Source organism: Hyla sarda, chromosome 13 (genome assembly GCF_029499605.1).
Source record: "Hyla sarda isolate aHylSar1 chromosome 13, aHylSar1.hap1, whole genome shotgun sequence".
Classification (NCBI taxonomy): domain Eukaryota; kingdom Metazoa; phylum Chordata; class Amphibia; order Anura; family Hylidae; genus Hyla; species Hyla sarda.
The window spans coordinates 12,291,908-12,308,692 of NC_079201.1; the positions used below are offsets into that span (position 1 = coordinate 12,291,908).

At 42.2% G+C, this 16,785-nt stretch overlaps 1 long non-coding RNA gene across 3 annotated transcripts in view; it reads left to right on the forward strand.

Moving 5' to 3' along the window:
- LOC130297286 (uncharacterized) overlaps positions 1 to 16,785 on the forward strand; it is a 53,607-nt gene that overhangs the window by 2,967 nt on the left and 33,855 nt on the right. For all 3 annotated transcript variants that reach the window (XR_008849466.1, XR_008849467.1, XR_008849465.1), the window contains exon 3: positions 1,358 to 1,430. This is a non-coding gene — a long non-coding RNA (uncharacterized LOC130297286). The remainder of the gene's footprint in view (positions 1 to 1,357; positions 1,431 to 16,785) is intronic.

Here is a 16,785-nt window from a genome sequence, read left to right on the forward strand (position 1 = left end):
CTGGGGACATTATTGGCACAAGGCGTCTTGGTATCTAAAGTCATTTTTGAGACTCGGCGTCTGGATATTGCGGCTCTTATCGGTGTCTCACTTCATTGGAGGATGCTACATACTGAAAACAACAGCTGCACTCAGATAGCTTATTAATAGGGTATCCTTTCCATTCTTTTGTTTGACAGTAACAGAGCGCGACATTTAGCGTTCTGTGGCCCCGTTGCTTAATTATGTTGTCACCTGATAAAAGACACAAATGAGTTTTTTAATACCTGAAGCAAAATAAATAGGAGTTCTATCGGCGGGTGTCGTAGCTGTCTTCTGAGAAAGGAGGAAGGAAGGTTATTTTTGGGTTTAGTATTTAAAGAGGCACTGTCATTGTAAAAAACCTTTTTATACTGTGCTGACTAAATGATAACATTTTTTAATATAAAGTTATTTAAAAAGGGTCCATTTTACTTTAAAATAAATCCAAAAAATTGCCACCACAATGATTTTGTATATTACAGCACATTGGATACTGGCCATAAGGCAAGCTGGGGCCTTGTTTAGGAGATCTGTGCTATTCCTGACAGACTGCTCTTCAGTTTGTGATTATCCCTGATTGGCTGAGGCTTCCCACACCTACCTTATCTATATTCACTGCTTCTCTAACCATGTGACCTGCACAGCTTTCCCAGCAACTCAGAGCAGCAGCTAAAGGAACATGAAGGCACAGTTATCATTTGAGTATCTAAGCATAATATGTGTGATACTGCCTGCAGCCTAGTATGTAAGATACTGACTTTACAACAATATATCTAAGCATATAGTGTGCGATACTGCCTGCAGCCTAATTCCTTAATCCATTCAGCATTGATAGATCCTGTCTTCTTTCTGAAGTCCACTGTTTGTATTAGCCTGCAGTGATTGGATGACTGCCCAGGCTCCTCCCCAGTGACTCAGAGCAGAGTGAGGGAGAAAGAGGAGTCATGTATAGTTATAGTTATGGCAAGAGATGGACATGATTTCCTTCTCTCCACAAGAGAAGATGAAAACCAAGAAAAAAAAGGGTATTAGTGAGAGAAGTATAGGCACTAGACACATAACAATTGTATACATTAGCAGGATTAGGTACTTAGTAACTTTTTTTTGTGGGATATGACAGGTACTCTTTAACCTCCTAACAACTGATAATTTGTATTTTAATAGAAAACTAAAAAATTCCTGTAAAACCACTACACGATAGTTGCAGTACTTGGTATTCAAGCGATAGCCTTAGACATAATACAAGGGGAAAATTTTTTACTAATTTATAGAGAAAGTTCATTGCATACCGGGAGACACAGATCATGATGAACATAATTTTTTTTTTTTCTTTAAGAATGTCTAGGCATCTGTCTGTACATCGAAGCATATTGGAATTATACAGCAAGACAATGATCCAGAACACAAAGGTAAGTCTACTTCTTAATGGCTGAGGGAGAAACAGAATTAAAATTTTGGATAGGTATAGTCAAAGTACTGACTTGATCCCAATAGTAGCAATAATCGGTAATAAGTAGCTTATACACAAAAATCTAACAATATGTTAATGGAGAAGCAATGGACTAAGATTCCCCAGCAACAAAGCATGTGACATTGTTGCAATAATTGGGATACTTTTCACATGGTTAAAGGGGTACTCCACCTCTAGACATCTTATCTTATCTTAGGGGATAAGATGTCTGATCGCGGGGGTCCCGCCATTGGGGACCTCCACGATCTCCCTGCTGTACCTGGCATTCATTTTCAGTGTTGGGTGCAACACCAGAGGCTCGTGATGTCAAGGCCACGCCCTCTCGATGCAAGTCTATGTGAGGGGGCGTCCATCCCGCCCTCTCCCATAGACTTGTATTGAGGGGGCATGGCCGTGACGTCACAAGCCTCCACCCTGCATCGCCAGTCAGAGCAAAGTTCGCTCTGTGCACCGGACGTCTGGGGTGCCGCAGCCGATATCACGTGGGTCCCCAGCATCAGGACCCCCGCGATCAGACATCTTATCCTCTATCCTTTGGATAGGGAATAAGATATTTAAGGGTGGAGTACCCCTTTAACATAGGGGGTGGAATAATTGTGCTTTAGGGGCCTATTGCTAGGATATGCCATAATGTTATCATACGTAGCAGTGTTACCTCTGGGACCCTGGTCACCTGTGGACTGCTACTCTCCCTGCATGGAAGTTATGTCCAAATGCTTTGACCCCAACCAGTATTTTGTTCCTCCACTAAATATATGTTATGGGATTCAAAAGGAAAATCAATAGGCTTTTGTGCTTGAAATGTATAATAGCTGTGCTAAGGTTCCCACAAAATGTGCCCCATAGGATACAAGATGGAGTTTAATGAATATCACAGGGAGTTAAGGGGCCCTGACCATTTTCGAGAAGGGCACTCTACTTCCGATGGAAAAACAAACCACCCTAGTATGTCCTACACTTGCAAGCAGTCCCCCATCCCCCTTCACAAATACACTGGACTTGTGTTATCTTATATACGTGTTTTTACAATATCAAAGTAACGTCTTCTGAAGTTACAATGAAATGTTGGTAAGAAGGTGAAGATTGTCCACGGGATCTATCTATTGCTTGTTGAGCCTAATGTGTCTTGTTCAAATGTGCATGTTAATTAAAATGGAGGGGAAGGAGGGCACCGCACCGGGCTCCAGATGGGGCTAATGAGCCTTAGCATGAGGAAGCTTGCCAGTTCCTGAGTAGGAATAACAGGAACATTTCCACCAGGTCTTATTGGAAGTAAAAGAAAAATAGACTTTAATATTTTATCTATGACAATTGTAGGAAAGAAAATATATAAAAAGGAATTATGTCATGTGTAATCTAGACAGAAATAGTCCTTAGATTTGCAAAACATAACATGGGGCTTTCTGGGCTATCTGGACTATTGGACTATCTGGGCTATGGGGCTTTCTGGGCTATATGAACTATGGAACTATCTGGGCTATGGGGCTTTCGGGGCTATCTGGGCTATGGGGCTATCTGGACTATGGGACTATTTGGGCTATGTGACTATCTGGGTTATGGGACTATCTGGGCTATGGGGCTTTCAGGGCTATCTGGGCTATGGGGCTTTCGGGGCTATATGACTATCTGGGTTTACGTGACTATCTGGGCTTTCGGAACTATCTGGGCTATGGGGCTATCTGGACTATGGGATTATCTGGGCTGTGGGACTATCTCGGCTATGGGGCTTTCCGGGCTATCTGGACTATGGAACTATCTGGGCTATAGGGCTTTCTGGGCTATGGGGCTATCTGGGATCCCAGATAGCCCAGATAGCCCCATAGCCCAGAAAGCCCTATAGCCCAGATAGTCCCATAGTCCAGATAGCCCAGATAGTCCCATAGCCCAGATAGTCCCATAGCCCAGATAATCCCATAGTCCAGATAGCCCCGAAAGCCCCATAGCCCAGGTAGTCACCTAAACCCAGATAGTCACATAGCCCAGAAAGCCCCATAGCCCAGATAGTCCCATAGTCCAGAAAGCCCCACAGCCCAGATGCATAACATTACATTTATTCACATTGAACCTTATTTGGGGTGTTTATGCCCAAACACTCAGTGTATCTAAGTCAGCTTGTATTTTATACACATCTTCCGTAGACTGTACCGCACTATAAAGCTTGGTGCCATTCGCAAAGATAGAAACAGATCTGTTAATCCCATCTTCTATATCATTAGAGATGAAATAACCATTATTATGGATTGTATGGAGGCTCAGAGTGACCCCAATTTTAACATTAGCAGCTGGATGAATAGATTTATCTAATGCAGCAGGAGATCTATATGGTTAAATCCTTGGATACATAGGAGTTCTATAATAATGTATTTATCGATGTCATCTCAGAGGAACCAAAACAGGGGGGGGGGGGGGTTATTCAACAGCGAAGGAGCCTGTTCTCACACTACAATAGGCGATGTGTGTCATATATCAACCTGCTCATCCCAAAAACATAAGCTTCTATCAGTCTTAGAATGAGGACTATTAACTTGAATGAGCTTCACGTCTATCAGTGGAAGAATATGTTGAGTGTGACCCTAAAGTGTCAAGGCAAACTCAACCAGCTGTAAGAATCTCTGCCGAAAAAGTATTCACGGCTATCGTAGTCAATGCCATGGCTGCAATAATCTATAACAAAGCATTCAGAAAGTTTCACTTTTTCTTTACTTTATCTTGAGGCCTTGTGTTAAGGAAAAAAAAATCTCTCATAATTTTTTACTCAGTAACCCATACAGATTTTATTTCTTAATTTTGCATGGGAATAAGTATTCAGGCCCTTTGCTATGGCACTTGAAATTTAGCTCTGGCTCCTTCTATTTCTCTTCTGTTTCTACACCTTAAAGGGGTACTCCGCTGCTCAGCATTTGTAACAAACTGTTCTGAACTCTGAAGCCGGCGCCGGGAGCTGGTGACGACATAGCATTGCCCCTCATGACATCACGCCTCGCCCCCTCAATGCAAGTCTATGGGAGGGGGCGTGACGGCTGTCACGCCCCATCCCATAGACTTGCATTGAGGGGGCAGGGCATGACATCATGATGGGGGTGGGGCTATGACGTCACGAGCTCCCGGCGCCGGCTCCAGCGTTCAGAACAGTTTGTTACAAATGCTGAGCAGTGGAGTACCCCTTTTATTGGAGTCACCCGTGGTAAATTTAGGTGATTGGACAGGATATGGAAAGATACAGCCCTATCTATATAAGGCCTCACAACTGGGAATCCATATCAGAGCAAAAAGTAAGCCATGAGAGGAAATAATTGCCTGTAGAGCTCAGAGACAGGATTGCGTGGTGACACAGATCTAAGGAAGGGTACAACAAATTTCTGTTAGGCTGGGTTCACACCACGTTTTGTTAAATACGGCTCCCGTATACGGCTGGGAGGAGGGGGGGGGCTTAATCGTGGCGCCCGCACTCAGCCTTATTCGGGAACCGTATTTAATGTATGTCTATGAGCCGACCGGAGTGAACCGCAGCCTCCGGTCGGCTTCGTTTTTGGCCGTATGCGGTTTCCCGACCGCAGGCAAAAACGTGGTCAACCACGTTTTTGCCTGCGGTCGGGAAACCGCATACGGCCGAAAAAGCAGCCGACCGGCCGTATACGGGAGCCGTATTTAACAAAGCGTGGTGTGAACCCAGCCTTACACAGATAGTTTATAGTGGTCTCCATAATGCTTAAATGTAAGAAGTTTGGAACAACCAAGACTCTTCCCACAGATGGTCGCCCCACAAAACCAATTAATCGAGGGGGGGAAAGGCCTTAGTAATAGAAGTGACCAAAAACCCAATGGTATTTCTGAGCTCCAAAGATCTTGAGTGCAGATGGGAGAAACTTCCAGAAGGTCAACCGTCACTACAACATTTTACCAATTTGGGCTTTATGGCAGAGTGTCCAGACCAGCTTAAATTCTAAAAATCGTGTCTGCAGAAAACCATACCTACAGTGAAGCATTGTGGTGGACGCATAACTTTTTGGGATTAGAGAGACTGGTCATGGTTGAGTAAAAGCTATATGAAGTATGATATTCTTAATGAAATCCTGAAGACGGCCCTGATGGTTTACCCTCCAACAGTGACCAAAAGAATACATCCAAGACAACACAGAAGTGGCTTAGGGACAACTCTGTAAATGTCCTTGAATGGCCCAGCCAGAGCCCTGACTTGAACCCAATCTATCATATCCGAAGAGACCTGAAAATGGCTCCCATCAACAGTCCCCATCAGACCGGAAAGAGGCTGAAGATCTGCAAGACCTACAAAGATCCTTTTTTAGCATTGTGCCCTATATGTGATGAATATAACCAAGTAGCATCCTTCATAGGCATACTTTGGCATACTCCCCCTGGCCTTTACGTCTTGTAGAGTGAGATTAATCTAACTGTATGGCTATGGGTAAATGGTGGTAACCCAGTACTGCATCTTATGCTTTTTAAACAGAATTTTTTTTCCTAAATAGTGTCTATATAGTGCCAGATGCCTGCTAGTGTTTATACACACTGAGTTTTTGGAACAAACAATGGCTTTTTTCAAAGGATTCCTTTTTTGGAAGTAGCAACATGTTTTGCCCCTAGAAAGTGAACCAGCAATGGCTTTTTACAAGCAACAGTGTTGGCATCCTAGAAAGCGCTCAAAGTGACACAAAACCATAACTCTGTTCCTGCCTTTTTGGGTACCCACCTATTCAAAAGGGTGACCCCAACCACAGTGTCTGTACCTCTATACTAACAACAGCCCAGCAAAAAGACAGACAGGGAATGCACAAACAGATGTTAAATCAGTCAAACAAGCCAAGTCTAAACCAGTGAGAGTGTTGCAGTACAGATAGAGTAAGCTGAAGAGTAGTCAGAGAACAAGCCAGGAGCTAGTGCAGAAAGTAAACTCTAACACAGGCAAAGAGTAACAGACTGGTTGAGGTAATAAAAGACACCTGAGAAGGGCGTGGACACCTAGGCCAGATGTAATTGGTTCATCTTCCAAGCCCCATTATTGGTCCAGTCGTCGTCACAGCAACTAAGGATACATCATCCGAACTAAGGAGGAATTAACCCTTCTGCCAGAACCAGATACACCCATTACAATTAATTTCCAAAATAAACCAAATGTGACACACTCCGAAAACCTGCTCAAATAACTGCTATAATAAATGCTATGTGCATAGGCTTTATAGTGGTTCTGACATTACCCCATTACTGCCTTTTGATTGTCTGGAAGAGCCAATTATGGGCTACCCTGAGGTCATGTGATCCTTTTTCATTTCTGCAATGTGGCTGATGCTATTTTACAGATTTGTCTGATATTGAGCGACTTTTGGCAAAGTTCATATCGTCCCCAGGTTCGACAGGTTCGGTTCGATCATCTCCATTGACTAGTAAGTGCTTATAGTTGTGCTCCACATCGACGCTATATAATTTATAAGGGATAAGCACTTCCTCAGCAACTGCGTGCTGCAGCGGGTCCACTCAACATCAATAAAGTGTTGTCATTAACAGAAATGCACAGGAAAATAATTGCTCTTTTTCACACCAGGCGCCGCTGTCACTGAAGGAAGTATTCTTCTCTGTTCTTTTTTATTGTTGATGACAGTATATTTTAGCCCGATATTTGCAACTTTGTCAGGTCAAATTGCACATAATCAAACGTAACCATATTAAATAGTTAAAAACTGTGGGATTTGCATAGTCCTGCTGACCTTGAAATTTCTGCAGTTTTTAACTATTTAATGCTGTTAAAGTTTGAATATCTGTAATTCGACCTGACAAAGGTTCAAGTACAGCGTGAAACGTGTTGTCATTTACAATAAAAGGAGAACAGAGAGGAATACTCTAGTTGTGAAGAGTAATTCCTTCATTGACAGCAGTGCCCTGTCTGAAAAAAAAACATCAAGTTCTTTCCAATGGATTCCAATTGTTCCTAATTATTGGGAAGCTTGTTTATTTACTTCCAGAAAATCTATCCTGGTCATGTGATGATCGCACACGAGCTCCTTACAAGACACCGCTCTGACAACTGTCTTGCAAGTGTAAAGACCGTTCACCATTTTATCCATCCCAAATCCCATTGAGTGACTTTGACTATGTTCACACAGAGAAATGTCCGTGTAGGAATTCCACCGGAATATTCAGCACAAGCATTCCGCTACAGCAGAGTCCCATTCATTTAAATGGGATTGTTCTGCACTGTGCACATGGTGGAATTTCCTGATTCCGGCGTCCGCAGAAAGAATAGATTTGTCTATTCCTTCTGCAGATTTTGCTCAGAAATGCATTGCCGTCTACGAGACAGCACATTTTAGAGTGATCCTTGCGCCTACTGGATCATTCAAATGTTTGAAATTCCCACATGTATTTTACCGGCCGGACATTCCGCACATTTTACTACCGTGTGAACATAGATACCCTTATACATATGGACAAACCAAAGAGGTCCAAAGTATGGTGTCCTTACCGCATGTATATATCTTATTATATCCAGTGCCATTAGCAGTGGGTAACATATGTAATAGAGCCAACATCCCTCCACAGCATCTATGGTGATGCTTAACCTGTTATATGCTGTAGTGTTGTCAAAAAAACAAAAACATTTCTTTCATTAAAAGTAAAAAAAAAAAACATATATGGTACTGTCACCATGATAGTGGCCCATATAAGTTAACACATTATTTAACACCATGACAAGCACTCTACGAACAATTAACGGGGTGCAAAGATGGTCCTTGTGTCTGCATTTTGTTAATTTATGTTCTAAGTTTTGATGGCTCTGCATACTTCTATAGTGGTGCCACTGGGACCAATGGTGGATTATCACATGGGCAGATCAGGGGGCCGCCTGGGTCCTGTGGCTTCCCAGAATTGGCCATATTCCCCCTGGTCTCCACTCTAGGATTCCAGGCCTACTTGGATACAACTGCCTCTTTAATCTGTATGGGCAATTGCACAATGTATGCTGCAGGTGTGGTGCCACCGGGTGTTAGGAGAAATACCTTATCACTTCGTGATGCCAGGGCACCATTATCCTATACACGGTCCGAGCTTGGAGACAGCTTCTCCTGGGCCAGACACGGGGAGTAAAGGAACACACTGACATCAGGTTACTGATAACTGTCTTTACTGAGCAGGGTGCAGATGGTATTACACAGACAGTCTGCTAAGTAAGAGGATGCAGCATAACCCCTTGGGGGCCCTGTTTCCTTGCTGGGAGTTGTGGTGCTTTCACCAAATGAATTAATACTGACTTGAAAGATGAATAGATGAAGATGGTAGATTAATTCTGGTAGCTAGGGTTCTGACAAGTTCTTGTAGCCTTCTCAGCTAGGGCATGAAACTTCACAGTGTGGGTGATCCTTGCAGATAAAGTAGATTTGAGCTAGGCCTTCCCTTAGAGCACACAACGCACCTTACACCTTTACCACACTGTGGCTCAGCGTACTCTGTTCTGAACTGGGGTAACTCCTCCCCACTACACTATATAGAAGAGAATTTAGGGGTTCCCATTGGCAGGCAGGATCACATGGGGTTTACACAGCCCCACTCTTAAGGGTACAGTAACATATTTAACATACATTAGGGTAACAACAACAGAATTAATTAGAAAAAATATATTACTTCTCAATAAAGTGCATAACACAATTATTATAACGATCAGTCTCTTGGTGGGCCCAACAGTTGTGCTAACAGGCTGCCCAAAGCAGGGAACTGGTACGAGAGAACTAGAGGATTAAAACAAATGCAAAAGACAATGATTTTCTTCCCTATTTCGCCCCCATAAATATTTGTCAATATATAAAAGTCAACAAACATTTTTTATGTACCCAAAAATGGTTCTACAATAATATGTCACAAAAAAACAACCCACGTACATATACATCAATAGAAAAATAAAAAAGTTGTAAAGGAAATCTTGATAATCGAGATGTAAGGATCCAGTTTGTACGTGTCACCATTTAATGATTCCATTGCGTAACATACATTTAATAAACTATTTCCATAATTAGAAATATGCTAAGAAGTGTTATCAGCTCCAAATGGTTTTCAATATGCATAAGTAATTAAATTGATCTTCATGTTGACATTGTTAAGTCAAGCTCCCTAATCTCCATAATTTATGAAGTTACACTAGCTTCTATAGATCCAGATGGGGAAAAAAGGGAACACTTATCACACTTTGGATCTCAGAGAATGATTGAGTCAAATTTAAAAGCTTTAAAGGGGTACTCCACTGCCCCAGCACTCGGAACATTTTGTCCCGAACGCTGGGTACGGGCTGCGGGGGTCGTGACGCCACGGCCACGCCCCCCTCAATGCAAGTCTGTGGGAGGGGGAGTGACAGCCACCACGCCACCTCCCATAGACTTGCATTGAGGAGGCATGGGCGTGACGTCACGAGGGGCATGGCCCTGAAGGCCGGGACAGTGGAGAAGCCCTTTAAGGGATATAGACTGTGTAATTGTGTGAAAACAAAATAACATATCAAGAGTCAATGGAAACATAAATCATCAACCAAAAAAAATAAATAAACCAAGGTAAAAAATTCAAATCACAGGAAGATGTGTGAATTTTTTGACTGAAATGTGACTCGGTAGTGTGTATGGCCCTCACGTGTCTCAACATATGGGGAATCTCCTCCCAAATCTGGGTCAGGGCATCGGTGAGTTTCTGGACAGTCTGTGGTGCATCAGATTGTGCTCAAACATATAGGGGGAGATTTATCAAAACCAATCAGATCTCTTCTTTCATTTTGTAGAGGCCTTGTTAAAAATGAATGACGTGAGCTGATTGGTTGCTATGGGCAACTGGGCAACTTTTCCTCTGGACAGGTTTTAATGAATCTCCCCCATTGTTCCTGAGGTTCTCTATTGGATTCAGGTCTTGGAAACATGAGGTCCAATCAATGCCACCAATACCAGGTACTGCCTACACATCCTGACCACATGAAGCCAAGCATTGTCCTTCACCAATTTATTTGAAATCAAATGGTGCCTGAAAGTTAAACAGATTTGTAAATTGCTTCTATTATAAAATCTTAATCCTTACAGTACTTATCAGCTGCTGTATACTACAGAGGAAGTTCTTTTCTTTTTGAATTTCTTCTTCTGTCTGACCACGGTGCTCTCTGCTGACACCTCTGTCCATGTCAGGAACTGTCCAGAGCAGGAGAGGTTTGCTATGGGGATTTGCTCCTGCTCTCGACAGTTCCTAAAATGGACAGAGGTGTCAGCAGAGAGCACTGTGGTCAGACAGAAAGGGAAAAAAAAAGAAAAACGAATATTCTTTGTAGTATACAGCAGCTGATAAGTACTGGAAGGATTAAGATTTTTTAATAGAAGTCATTTTTTAATAGAAGTTACAAATCGGTATAACCTTCTGGCACCAGTTAATTTAAAATAAATTGGTTTTCACCGGAGTGCCCCTTTAATTTTGGCGGAATTCCCAATTCTGTTTAGCAAGTTTTGCTGAACTGAGTTTGTACAGAATTGCGGAAATCCCACTGTGTGAACATAGCAGCATAATGTCCACCAGCGTGTCTCCAGATCCTGTCTTCAGATGTCTGTCCAATTTGTTCAGTGTGAACCTGCTCTTGTTGGTGACACCGGGATGCCGATGGCAGATCTGGGTAATGCCAGTTGACGTGTATGGTGCTGAACTGAGAGTACAAGTCCTCCACTAGAGGATATAGGGCCCCCATGGAGTCTGACAGTTATGGTTTAGGATTACTCATCCCTTGTCCAGCTCTCCTTGAGTAATGGCCTGTCTCCTGGTATCTGTTTGTGGTGAGGGCAGATGTTATTACCCTAGGGGCAGATGGCATTAACCCCTTGTATTCGTGACACCAGGGCGTGGTTAACCTCTGCATCACCCGAGGTATGGCCGCTGAATCCTGGGCTAGGCACGGGGCAAATAATGACTCAGACGCCATGTTACGGAACAACGGCAGCTTTACTGAGGCAGATAGAGGGAATAGTCTTTACAGCTCAGTTAGGCCCAAGAAGATGACCAGTGACTTAGGAGACTTGTAGACTTGGCTGAATTATGCAGACCCACACTGAATTTAGACAGACTTGACTGACTTGACTAGGACTGACTAGACTTCACCCCTTGTGTAGCTTACCAGGCTTTGACGTTCATCTGTGTGGCACTTGGTTGGTGGCTGCGTGGTTAGACCTTGGGTCTCTTCAGGACACCAGACACTTTCAGGTCTTGACTGTTCCTCAGCATGCTCTAAACTGCTCTGGCTAGATCCTTCCTAAATTTATATGGGGGAGACTTTGGAGGGGTCCTATAGGTCAGCCACAAGTCACCTGGTCCCTGACACCTTCCCTGGTTACAGGATTAGCAGCAATATTTAAAGTCACACATGCCTCAAAAGATTAACCAACACATAACATCAGAAAATATTGCATATTTAACACTTGACAGTCCATAGAGTCCGCCAGATAGGACAGCAAGGGTGCAGGGGTGCAACTCCTGTACTGGGCCACCACATGTTTAATGTTCTTGAGATTCTGCTGTGAGATACAGCAAACCATCTTGGGATGGTACGTATGGATGTGCTATCCTAAAGGAGCATGACAATCAGGATGTGCGGTGGGTACTGCCTCATGCTACCAGTAGTGACAAAGATGGTAGCCAAACACATAACTAAAGAAGAATCAGTCAAGTTCCCAGAATGCAATGGTCTCCCTCAACTCTTCATCACAGCCCAGCCACCCTGCCCACTCCCCTCCCGCATCACTCCTACCAGTTTCCAGCCCAGAGCTGCTGCAGAACATTTCAGACTATCATACAATCAGTGAAGTTGCAGCACCTGCTGTACTCATTACATGCCTGCTCATTTGCCTGTGGCATTGCTCAGCACAAGGCAGCACACTATATACACACTTCCTTCTTTCCTTAATGTCCCAATATAGATATATGTGTATATGACAGGGAGAAGGTGATGTAAGCTGTAGAGGCTGGTCAAAGGTGATACCATCAATGAGGGGGGCGGGGCTTGAGCTCAGAGACAAAATCCAGCCAATGGGGGTAAGAGGGAGGAGCCTTTGAGCTATTGAGACAACACCACAGTAACAGTGAGAGGACTACACAACTTGAATCTCTTTTCAGTCTGACCACAGTGCTCTCTGCTGACACCTCTGTCCATGTCAGGAACTGTCCAGAGTCGGAGCAAATCCCCATAGCAAACCTCTCCTGCTCTAGACAGTTCCTGACATGGACAGAGGTGTCAGCAGAAAAGAAATTCAAAAAGAAAAGAACTTCCTCTGTAGTATACCGCAGCTGATAAGTACTGGAAGGATTAAGATTTTTAAATAGAAATAATTTACAAATCTGTTACCCCTTTAAGCAAAAACATGCTGCAGCCAGTTCAATTTGTGATAACATTATATTAGTAAGTTATATATCTTGAGGTGAGAGTTTTAATTAAAAAATATTTTCTGATACAGGAATACCCCTTGAAGTGTTCCTTAAAAAAATTTTTTAAGCGGTGTATAATATACATGTAGTTTATGGATTTAATGGATATCTTGTAATTGTTGTGAGAAAAACACAGTAAAAGATAATTGGTTACACATTAAACAAAACAGCAAAAACAGTCAATCAGTCAAAGATGCATATTTGGCACCATCTGGCAGTAAAGAGATTAACATACAGGGAATGAAACACCGAATTTACAATTTATGAACAACCTATTAAAATGTATGTTGATTTCCTTCCCACAGTCACTGGTTTTCCTCCGCATACAGTATTTGTGGCTCTTTTTTTTTTTTTTTTCTCTGGTTGTTTAACGTACAGCAAAAAAGAAGTGTTATACCGTTCTAGGTAGAAAAATCTATATAATGTGAAGGATGCAAAAAAAAGCTAAAAAAACATACTAAGTCAGAGTAGACATGAGTGCTGGGGCAGGGAGAGGGCTTGGCTGCACTGTTTCAATGAGGAGTGCAAGGAGGAGGTAGGCCTATCACTGCTGGGGCTTCAGGAGACTAGTAAAGCTAGGTGGCATGCAGTTTGCGTGCCTCCAAGCTTTTCCAGTCTTCTTAAGAGCTCCAATAGAGCTGCTTTAACAGACAACTATTCTCTTCAGGAGGCTGGGAAAGCTGGGTGGCAGGCAGTAAACAGTGCATGGCTTAAAGTACTCCCCAAGAGATTTTCCTGAAGCAGCCATATTGGAGACACAAAGAGAAGTAGCAGATGTCACTTAGCTTCTGTATTTTCTGAAATCGCATTGATTATTTTATTGGCTAGAATAAGTACCTGGCATTGCCTGGTCTACCTAAAAAAGCAACACCGATGTCATTTGACATGTTGCCTTTCCTCTCCAACAAGGTTTAGGTAGGAAGACAGGGCAACTTCGGTCCGAAACTAGTATGTATGTATATATATATATATATATATAACTCCAAGCGAAAGAGCCAGCAAAGACCCCCTCTGTAAGTGCACGTGGTCAGCCAACTGGCAGGTCAGCAGTCCATAAATGTGCAATCTCCACCACAGCACAAATAATCAGAGGTCCAGGATCAAGTGGAAAGGCTTCCAAGTTTATTCACACCATAAATGTGATAGCGGTGCAACGTTTCGGCAATTTGCCGAAACGTTGCACCGCTATCACATTTATGGTGTGAATAAACTTGGAAGCCTTTCCACTTGATCCTGGACCTCTGATTATTTGTGCTGTGGTGGAGATTGCACATTTATATATATATATATATATATATATATATATATATATATATATATATATACAACCAAAGAATAAGTTGGCCAGCACTATTGATTCCAAACTATTGTAAAAACCTGGCCTACAGGTGCAGGCTGCTGGGCTAAATATACAGCAACAGGAGAATACAGCAGCACACTGCTAGCACAGAGATATAGATAAAACATGAGTATATAGATAGAACATGAAAAGCTATACAGCTGTAATGCAAAAAATGGAAATATGAAACTATGAAATTATGAGGTACTTAGCTTGCAAATTTGGCGCCAAATAGCGTGGACCGACCGTTTGGCGCCAAATTTGCAAGCTAAGTACCTCATAATTTCATAGTTTCATATTTTCATTTATTGCACTACAGCTGTATAGCTTTTCATGTTCTATCTATATACTCATGTTTTATCTATATACTCATGTTTCATCTATATCTCTGTGCTAGCAGTGTGCTGCTGTATTCTCCTGTTGCTGTATATATATATATATATATATATATATATATAAAAAATTGTCGCAGCACTCAACAAGATGCAAAAAATGGTGAGTTTATTCCCACATGTCAAAACAAGCGACATTTCAGCATCTCCATGGAGCTTTTTTCAAGCATGCTTGAAAAAAGCTCCATGGAGGAGCTGAAACGTCACTTGTTTTGACATGTGGGAATAAACTCACCATTTCTTGCATCTTGTTGAGTGCTGCGCCAATTTTTCTTCTATTGCTGGACTTTGATCGAGACGAGGCACCGGGACTTTGCGGTGAAGTAGTGCTGCATTGAATTTGTTAAACTATATATATATATATATATATATATATATATATATATGAAGACAGTGACAGGAATGGTAGAATGGAATCACTATATTTCCACAAAGTACCTGTTGTATATGGATACCAGGTTTTAGGAAGCACATATCCTATCCAGGCAAAGCTGGGTGAGATGTGGGAAATCCCGAAAAAGTTAAATCCCTGGCAAGACTTTGCTTGCTAGGAAATTTGGGGAAAATGTCTTGTTATCAGGCCTAGATTTTTATGGGTGAAAGGCAGGTTTGGTAGTGGAGACTTTCATCCCCTTCCTGGACCAGTCCAGCTTTTCAAGTTGGCCCCAAGTCAGCATAGGTGCTGAGACCAAATAATACTGGGCTTGGAGTTCTGAGGTGGGCAGCCTTAAAGACTTTTAAATCAACTGGTGGCAGAAAGTTAAACATATTTGTAAATTACTTCTATTAAAAAATCTTAATCCTTCCAGTACTTATTAGCTGCTGAATGCTACAGAGGAAATTCCTTTCTTTTTGGAACATTAATGACATCACGAACACAGTGCTCTCTGCTGACATCTCTGTCCATTTTAGCAACCATGCATAGCAGATGTATGCTAAGGGCAGCATGGTGGCTCAGTGGTTAGCACTGCTGCCTTGCAGTGCTGGGGACTTGGGTTCAAATCCCACTAAGGACAACAATAAATAAAGCGTTATTCTTATTATAATAACGTCAGCAGAGAGAACTGTGGCCGTGGTGTCATCAGAGAGCATTCCAAAAAGAAAATACTTTCCTCAGTAGTATTCAGCAGCTAATAAGTACAGGAAGGATTAAGATTTTTTAATAGAAGTAATTTACACATATGTTTAACTTTCTGCCACCAGTTGATTTAAAAGGAAAAAAGTTTTCACCGGAGTACCCCTTTAAAAAGTGGACCTTTACTCGGTAACACAATTTTGGTGACTGTTGAGTTTGGTGGCTGGTAGTAAGCCACCTGTACAGAGAGGTTAGTAAGCACTGGACAAGGAGGATTTATTTTGTATTTGTCTTGTTATTGAAAAATAAAAACTGGAGACCCCCTGTTTAAAAGTTACCTCCTTGTTCCTGTCTCTGACTGCTATTTTGCCTTTATCTGACTGGTTCTAACCTCCCACAATATATAAAGTTCTGACCAGAATTTTCTTGGTTAGAATTTACAGATTTTGTGTGAATTCAATAGTAAATAGGTCGGGTTGTGAAACGCCCCTTTTTATTGGACCACATCTCTTTCTGTCCAACCACGTCCCTTTTCCAGATTTGTAGGTTTATTTTGACTAATTTCAACACAAATTCTGACACATACATAGTGCGCCACATTTTGGCACATAACTCCACAAATTTTTTTTTTTTTTATTTGACTATGCTACAGGGGCTGTAAAGTTAGTGTAGATTATAATATAGTGTCTGTACCTGTGTTTGATGGTGGTCTTGCAATTCTTATGTGATCTTTGCCCCCCATGTTTATTTTTAACACCATACAAAATGAGTGTTGTTTCAGGTTTTCCCAGGTTGCAGTGCAGCCTAAGACATCATTTGTCAGGTGTTCAAAGGAGCCTGTCTGTGCTTCAATTGGTGGAGCAACCCCTCCACCGGGTTGCAGGCAATTATAGCTCAGCTGTGCTGCAAAGGGTAGGGTGGCTGATGTGTGGGAGGGAGAAAAGTGAACTAACACTTACAAAAAAGGGATCCTGGGACTTGTAGTTGGACGGAGGGAACTCCAACAGGAAATTTGACAGTTGACAAAAAAATAGCAGCAGCGTTA